Source organism: Gossypium hirsutum, chromosome D03 (assembly GCF_007990345.1).
Source record: "Gossypium hirsutum isolate 1008001.06 chromosome D03, Gossypium_hirsutum_v2.1, whole genome shotgun sequence".
NCBI lineage: Eukaryota > Viridiplantae > Streptophyta > Magnoliopsida > Malvales > Malvaceae > Gossypium > Gossypium hirsutum.
Genome location: NC_053439.1, coordinates 38,366,593 through 38,375,798, shown reverse-complemented (window position 1 = coordinate 38,375,798; position 9,206 = coordinate 38,366,593).

The following is a 9,206-nucleotide window of genomic DNA, read 5'->3' as shown; positions in this document are numbered from 1 at the left end:
TTATAAGTGAAAGTAATCTATTATTATGAGAAAACAAAACATCATTAAATAATCAAAGTACCAAAAAGTCCTTTCTCGTGAATCAATTAAGAATTATTCGAATTAAACAAAGAAAGGTACCAAGAAATGCAGAACAAAGACATAGTCATGAGGATGAGCTTGGGACAACGCCACCGGAGCAAGGTGATGGGTGATTGCCTCTCTCCCTTGATATCGCGGATGACGGAAGAGAGTAGAAATCAACACTCGAGAATTAAAATAAAATAACATGGCTTTACTGCAAATGTGACATGTCAGTTATAATATTTGTAGTGTTACAATAGAACACTAGAGTATTCTAAGGATTGAACCCTAGAGAATCATGGATTAAACAATTTCTAAATAGCGTGTGTGCAAATAAAGAGTCTAACCAACTAATCGCAAAAAATTATATTACGACCAATCATAAAATTAAGAGAAATGAAACTAATTTACTACCTAGCTAATAAGGACCAAATTGTAAACGTGCGAAATTATGAAATTAACAATTAAATAACAAGCGATGGTTGGTTGATCTTGATGTGGTTTAGTAATCTTTGAATTAGGAATCCAAATCACTTAAACCCCCAAAATGGCTCCATTTTACCTCTCGGTCTCAATTTTATCAAGTTAGACAAATTAATCCAAATTATCTCTCGATCTCATCGGTAACCTAGGACTAATGAATTGGTGCCCAACAAGATCTCCTCTCGATCTCACTTACCTAAATATTCCCTTAGGGTTGTCAATCCTAAGTTTTTAAGTTCATTAAAATTAGTCCAATTTATTATGATTTAGTCCCTCATCCAAAAATCAATTCACCACATCTCCATCAACCAACCCCCTTAAAGGTTTAGCTACTCATGCTGAAAATAAAGCTAGTAAACATAGAAATGAAAAGCAAAGAAGCCATTAAAGAAAAGCTTAAGAAAAAGTTAGAAGTTAAGATTTTCATGTAAGAAAACTAAAAAGGCATATAAAGAGAAGCATTCAATAAGAAAATCTGAAGCAATAAACATATAAGAAGGAACAAACTTTAATAGGTGCAAAGTAAAAGAAACTGAAATACATTAAATTAAAGATGAAAATGTCTTACAACCAAGGTATAGGGACTAAAAGTGCAAATAAATGTAAGCTACAATAATAACTAACTTAGCTAACACTAGAGGTGCTCATGGGCCGGGCGGCCCGGCCCGCCCGAAATATGGGAGGGTTTGGGTAAAAATATGGGCTTGGGAAAAAAACGAGGCCCGTTTAGAAAACGGGCCGGGCCTCGGGCACCATTTTTTTGGCCCGGGCCCAGCCCGATATAATAAATATATTTATTTTTAAAATTTTTTAAATTTTAAAATATTTTTAAAATACTTTTTTTAAATTTTTAAATATTTTTAAATATTTTTAAATTTTAAAATATTTTTAAAATACTTTTTTTAATTTTTAAAATAAATTTTTGGTATTTATTACAAAAATAGGCCGGGCCGGGCCGGGCCCGGGCTTATGATTTTTTTCTCAGGCCGGGCCTGGGCAAAATTTTAGGCCCATATTTCAGGCCGGGTCGGGCCCGAGCCTAGGACCCGGGTCGAAATTTTTTTATGGGCCCGGCCCGGTCCATGAGCACCTCTAGCTAACACTAAGAACAACTAAAACAAGAAGAAAAGTTGTTGAGTAATATTAAATCTACAGCTAAGGAAATGAAAATAAGAAACCCTAGAAGAAGAGAAAGAAAAGCTAAGAGAAAACCTAGAGGAAACTAAACCTAAACTAAGCTAATGTGACATATTTTCTCTCTCAGCCAAATTTTGGTTGATATAGCAGCTATTCTGACCCAAAACCTGCACCTAAAATACCCTTGAACAATCCTTCAATGATTGGTGCTTTGGGTGGACAAAGACTACCCTTTTCACAAGTTTTTGTCCCTTCACGATGTAGGAATTGCAATACCCAAAAATAGGATGTTGTGATACCTTGAATAGTCTTGAAATTGAGGGATTCTTGGCTTGTGGATATTGCGATACCACTGAAGGGTGGTCTCCAACCTTGGGTCTGCTGGAGGTATCGTGATTTCAAGGTTTGGATATCGCAATACCCCTTTCTTTTGATGTCATTTTTGCTCGATTTCAGCCTCCAACATGTCCCTTCATCACTCAACCATATGTTAGGGGTTCCAATGACACTATTGGCCAACTTGGGTCTTAAAATGAGTAAAAATAATACATTTACACTTATTAAATTAAAACCTAAAAACTATGAAAAAGATGCTACTTTTCTTGAGAATAAGCTCATTAAATTAATAATTAATTAATTAAGTTAATTAATATACCCAATTAAATTATTTTCTTAACCTAATTCTAAATTAGGTCAAATTCATGGTGACTTTACCGTATTAGAATCTATGAGAAAATATATTTAATTGTCTCATTCAATAAAAAATGATGACTAATTAATTCAATTTCCACTTCTAACTTCAATTATTTAATTTTAATCAATTAAATAATAATTTAAAGAAATTAATTTAATTTCTAAGTCATCTAATGTACCTAGCGAGAAAATGCATTATTTGTGAATAGTGATATATGTGATCTATTTCTCTTAATAGTTGCTTTCATTCATTCCATTGTTTTGATTCTACATGCAATCCATTTTGGGTTATATTAAACTAGCGAAGGGATCTATTTAACATGCATATATAATTAGGGTTCAAATAATTTGTTATTAAGTTTCGACTCTTTGTCTATTAATTACAATATTATTTAATCATGGAGTCATTCCACTAAAGTACAATGATTGAACACTCCCTTATTATATACCATTATGAAAGCAACTTAATAAGTGCTTGTCTAATGACCTTGTCATAAGTGTGTTACCCTCATAGGATATTTTTAATCTCTTTGGGTTAAATTCGTTAAACCAAATTGAAGCTATTTTATTTTATGGTAATCATTACATCTTTCTTCATTAAAAAGTAAATTACTAATAAATTATAATTAAATCATTTGTCCTAAACAAATGACCCATGACCATGTTACCTTTCATCTATCATGTAATGCCAATGAGTTGATATCATTTACCTTTTATTGGGTTGTGAATTCCACTATTGCCAATGAAGCTCTGCTATGAAATAGTCTTATACCCAACTTACCAACTTTCGACTCTTTTGTTATTTGAACTTAGACTTTCAATACATTAAAGTATATGAGTTACGCACACATAGTCAATCACTTACTCATGATTGATGTAAGCCATACTATGAATGTCATAAAGGAATCATTCTATTGTCAATCTAAACAATCACATCTATGTTTCTATCTTATAGGAGTAAATCATTCTGATACTCGGAGCAAGATAACCAATCTTATAGATCCACGTGAAGGGCTTGTAACAGATGGCTTCTCAGATGGCTCAAAGGAAATCGTGGAGGACTGGTCATGAACGACTCTGAATGAAGGGTTACCATTAAATGTATCAAACAAAATGCCATTTGTGTGTTGCATCTAGCAAGGGGTCCTTGTCAAACCACTTTATGATCTGCCATGTGTCATTGTTGTGATAAGAATATAAGAATATATGGAAGATAAAATTTACTAATAGAGACTAACTACTTTACGTATTAAAATGTTACCTATTTAGCTTATTAACCTACTAACATGGGATTGGCTTTGGGGAAAAATTACTTTAATTTTGAAAGTTTGAACTTTAAAGCTATTTATGCATAGTAAGAAATGTAATGATTTTTTAGAGAATTAATTTTATTATTTTAACCAAAATTAAAAGGATAATGTTGAAATTTTATATTTACATTTATCTATTAAAAAATAATTAACATATATATTATCTATTAAAAAAAGATTTAAATTAGATTATATATTTATATATAATAAATAGTATTAAATTTGAAACAGACATATGGATATATATGTCAATATTAGATTAAAACATCAAATTTACCGATAGTGACTAACTATTTATGTATTAGAATATGATATTAATATTGGTTTGGGTTAACGCAAAAGATACTTTTTAACTTTTGAAAGTTTGGGATTGAATTGATATTCACCTATCATTTTCAAACATATTTGTAAGTCTCCAGATAGAATTGGTAGTAATAAACATCACGCCAACAATATTAAAATATAATAATATGAATTTTATATTATTATGATGGTATAAATATGAAGCAATTTGAATAAGAGTACCTACATAAGTCACAACAATCAGATTAGGCACTCCCATCGTCATCACCTTTATACATATCTTTTCTTGGGGCCACGCCAATATATATGGTTAATGTAAATGCATCTTCATAAAGCCTAACCACTTTGAATTTGGCGTCTTCCCGACTCCCACGTTGGGAACCAAAGTTTCATTGGTAGTCATTCGTGTGGTGGTTTTTCTTCTTCTTTGTTTTGTATATAATTTAAACACTTTATGTGACTCTTATTCCAATCATTAATTCAATTATAAGATTAAAAAATATTTTTTAAATGATAATTAATGTTAATGCTTGATTTAATACATGAATTTTGATTTGATATAATTATACACATGAAACTCGTACACATTTAAAGAAATGAATACAAGCATTTATTTTAATATCGAATCAATATAATTGTTTGTGTATGTAATATATCAACATTCGATAATCTTGTTAGTGATTTATGAAATTTGAATCAAACCAAAATTTAATATATAAATTCCCATAAAATCAAAGTTGATGTATAATTTTCATATTTATCCCTGTAGCACTTATATCTTTTTTATACTTTTATATCACTTTTAAATAAAACGATTAAAGATTAAAAATGTACTAATTACATATTCATTCTCATATTTCAAAATCTAATAAATAATTATATTACAATGATGAAATAAGAAAAGAAAATGAGTTAGAAACATAGATCCAACACTAATCAACTATAAGTTTTATCATTAAAGCAGGGACTTGATCCAACATTAATTTTATATTAATAATTTTGATGTATAATTTTTTAATGTTACATCGATTCATCTTTTTGTTAATATCAATCTAGTTAGAACACCGCTAAGCCAAATGGGAATGCTTCCTGTAGATCAAGAGAGAATTACTGCTAACTTTGTTTTTTATTCTTCGTCTAGTAGATTCTAAGTCATACATGTGCTATTCATATTATTTAATCATTTTCTTCATATCATGAGCAGTCGGCAAAAAGGGAAAGCCTAGAGTAGATTAGCTTTTGCAGAAAATGAATGCCATTTCAACGTGGACAAGGTAAATCTTGTAATGAAAATACAATAAAATAAAATTTTAACACAAAAATAGTACAAATTCAATATATACATGTCAAATTTTAAATAACATATATCAACATTATATAAATTAGATATTTTTCACTATGTGAGTGTAAGTGAAAGAGATGAAAGAAAAAAGTTACGACAGTTTTTTCCATAATGAAAGACATATTTATCTTTATTTGATAATTTTATATATAATGTAATTTTGATTTTTTTCTCTTTCACTGACTTCGTTGATATTACATAGTGGAGTGATTAAACTTCATATCTATTATATAAATATGAAAACGAAGTAAATATACATATAATATTCTAATATAGCTTTTACTATCTAGCTTTTCAGAACAAAAATAGTTAGTGCACGCCAAAAACTACATGGACCATTGAAGAGGATAAGGCAAGGAATTTTAATTCCGTCGCCTTAACGTTATCTTTAATGGTGTTGAGCCTTACGAGTTCAGAAGAATCTTCAAATGCATTACTACATGAGAGGAATGAATTATTTTTAAGATTGTTCATGAAGGAACTATTACTATTAAGTAATCTAAACTTTAAATGTTTACATCTAAGTTTGAAAGTCAAAGAATGCTAGAAGTTGAATCTTTCTAAGTGACATCACTAATCAAGCATTTGCACTTGGTGAAGAGTACTCAAATGCTAAGTTGGTGCACAAAGTTTTGAGGTCTCTCCTTGAACATTTTATCATAAATGTGATTGCCACAAAGGAGGCTAAGGACAACAACTCAAAGAGAATTGATGAGTTGATAGTGTCCCTGCAAATGTTCAGAATTAATGTGGAGAAAATCAAAATGGGCAAAATTAAGACATAAAAGAATATTGCTCTGCAAGCTTGTCCTATTGTAATTAAAGAATAAACTACCCATGAGGGTGTGTAGGAGCAGTTAACACTTCTAACTAAGAGCTTCAACTGTGTATTCAAGAAGCTATCCAAGAAGAGCAAAGGATTTGAAAGAGGCCATAACTTCAATAAAGGAAAAAGGAATGTAGTACCCATTAGTAACAAATCCTTAAAGAGAAAAAGAAAAGAATCCAATGTTATAAATGTTAGGGATATGACCATACACAAGTTGGGTGTGCCAATGCACTGAAGAATAAGATGTCATTGTTCATAGCATGGAGTGATGATGCTTCTACCAGTGAGCATGATGAAGATGAGGTGCACCTGAGCAATTATTTAGCCTTTACATCCAAAGTTGTAACTAAAGTTTCAATTGATTCAGTAAACTACAATGATAGTGACATTGAATCCACAAACTACTTCATGGATAATTACTAGGCAATTCTTGATAAGTGGGATAATGTTTGTAAGATTAAAGTGAGACTTATTGATGATAATTCTATTATGATACATGAGAATTGTAGGATTTTGTAGAAGCTTAAAGTAAAAAAAAAGCTCATTGCCAACTAAGAAAGGAGCTAAACTCATTGCAAATGTAAAAGAGTTAGCTACACTTTAGTCCATATTGAAAAGGTTGGTTTGAGGAGCGAAAAATTGGATGAGATCCTTTCAATGAGAAGAAGAGAACTAGGGAGAGGAAGGTTGCAATATGTTGACACCAGAAATGAAATAGTTAGTTCAATAGTCTTTGTGAAAGCAAATGAGCATAAGGAAGCATAAGGATCTTAGAAGAAAGCTGCTAATTGCAACTGATGAGACAATGGATGATTAAATCATCTCTTGTACAGTTGTATCATAGTGGATTACTCTCCAAGCAAGGCCATAGAGACATAGAAAAAGGATCTAAATTGCATAGCCAATTCGTGCGTTCCTTGTTTTATTTTTCCAGTTTTAGTTATTTCTTTAGTTTCAACTCACAATATAATTGGATTTATATAGATATTCAATTTTGGCTACTAACATTTTATTTCTTCCTTGAGATAAATAATATTATATTTCAAGAAATTGTGCTACCAAGCATGAAACAAGTAGCATTGTTATTTCACTTAATATCTCTTCCAGAGCAATAATTGTTGTTTAGAATAGTTATTATTTAGAACAACTATTGTTTAAGAATAGCTATGTTCAGACTAGGGCTTTAGTTAGAACAATTTTCATCTAGTGTAGTTGTTATTTGAGAACAACTTGATATGCCACAACGAATTGTGGCAAATTAAGCTCTTTTAAACATTTAATAAGCTCATATTCGAGTAATTTGTTATCATTTTATTCAATTTATAGATTTAGTAATTTTATCTTGGAATTCAATAAAACGAGCATTTTAGTGTGTTTTATGACCTGTTAGGCCAATTTGGGCCTAAGGAAGGACTAATGTGTTGGTTAAGTGTGTAGGATGACATTTTAAGCCAATGAGTCAATAGACTGCCCCTAATGCTGCAACATTCAGAGAGGATGTTGCGACAATAAACTTCGAACCTCAAAGGGAGCACCCAGCCATTGATGTCACGACATCAACTTCCTAATGTCAGAACAAAAAACTTCGAACCAAGAAGGGTTACATTCGATGTCCAATGTTGCGACAACAACCATAGGATGTTTTGACAACAAAATTCGAACATAGAGGGAAAATATCCAGTCTTCAATGTCTCGACAAGACCCGTCTAATGTCGTGACAACTGATTTCAAACCAAAAAGGGGAGTATTCAATGTTTGATGTCGCGACACAGGCTATGGGGTGTCATGACACCCGATTGACATGGCCCAATTATTAGCTGAGGGTGTTTTTCATCCACACAACCTTAATTAACATACTAAATAGCCTGTAATTGACCTAATTTAGTATTTTAACAACACTACTATAAATATTAGTGCTCAGGACTTAATTAGGAGGGCTTCTTTAGATTATTAAATTTTATTGTTCTTAGATTTAAGTTTTTTATTTCAGTTTTTCTGTCCAAACATTTATTTGATTCAATTTTAGTTTTAGTTTTGTTCTTTTCAGTAAATTGACTTGTTTACTTTCTTTTCTACTTCAACCGCATTGAAATCAACATTTGTTTCATGGGTTTTACGATTAAGCTTTAACGATCATCTACGAATCTAGATCTCTCTTTTCCCTTCTCTTCTTTTTATGTTTCTATTGATTGTGCAAAATTCAATTAGGGAAAATTGTATCTAGAATGGCCATGAACTAAGAACCTTACGAAGGTTGACGAGCAAAAGTGAGAGTGATTGACCAAGGGTTTAAGGTTTACTACAACTTAGTTGGTAAAGATTAAGCAAAATTAAACCCTAGGATTGACAACCTTAGGAAGAAACTTAGGTAGAGGAGGCCGAAAGGATAGTCTACTTAGCATCACTTAATCTATCTCAATTTAAGCTACCAAGTCGAAAGATAAGTAGGTTAAATCGATGAATTAATTTAGTTTTAGGTCGAAAGGTATTAAGTAGGTTAATTGTTAGCTAATTTGTTAAAACTTGAATTTGAAGTTAATCATGAATACAGATACGAGTTAATCTTCTGCCTACAGAAATTGATTTAAATTCAGTTGTCTATTTTCGTGTTTATTTTTATGTTCTTTTATATCATCTCTTTATTTTTCGCTTGTCACAATATAATTAGTACGTCAATACTATTTAGACCTATTCTTGTGATAATTTGCAATTTAGTTTAGACAAACCTCCATTGGGTATGATCATCGGGATAGTTCCTTGTATTTCGTTGTAAACACTTTCTATATTACAAATTGACTTGTATAATTGTAGATACCGCACACCATGTTTAATATTTACTTGCAAATTTTCGATGCACACACGTCGGGGCGCGGTCATATCTAAAGTTCAAAATAACTCTTTTTTAGAATAATGGTGTTTTAGTAATAGTTATGTTTAGAATAACCATTATTTGGAATAGTTTTTGTAACGACCTGAAAGTTAGTGGTGTCAAAAAATATGGTTTTGGGACTCCGTTTATGTAAATTGACCCTGTATATATTTTTAT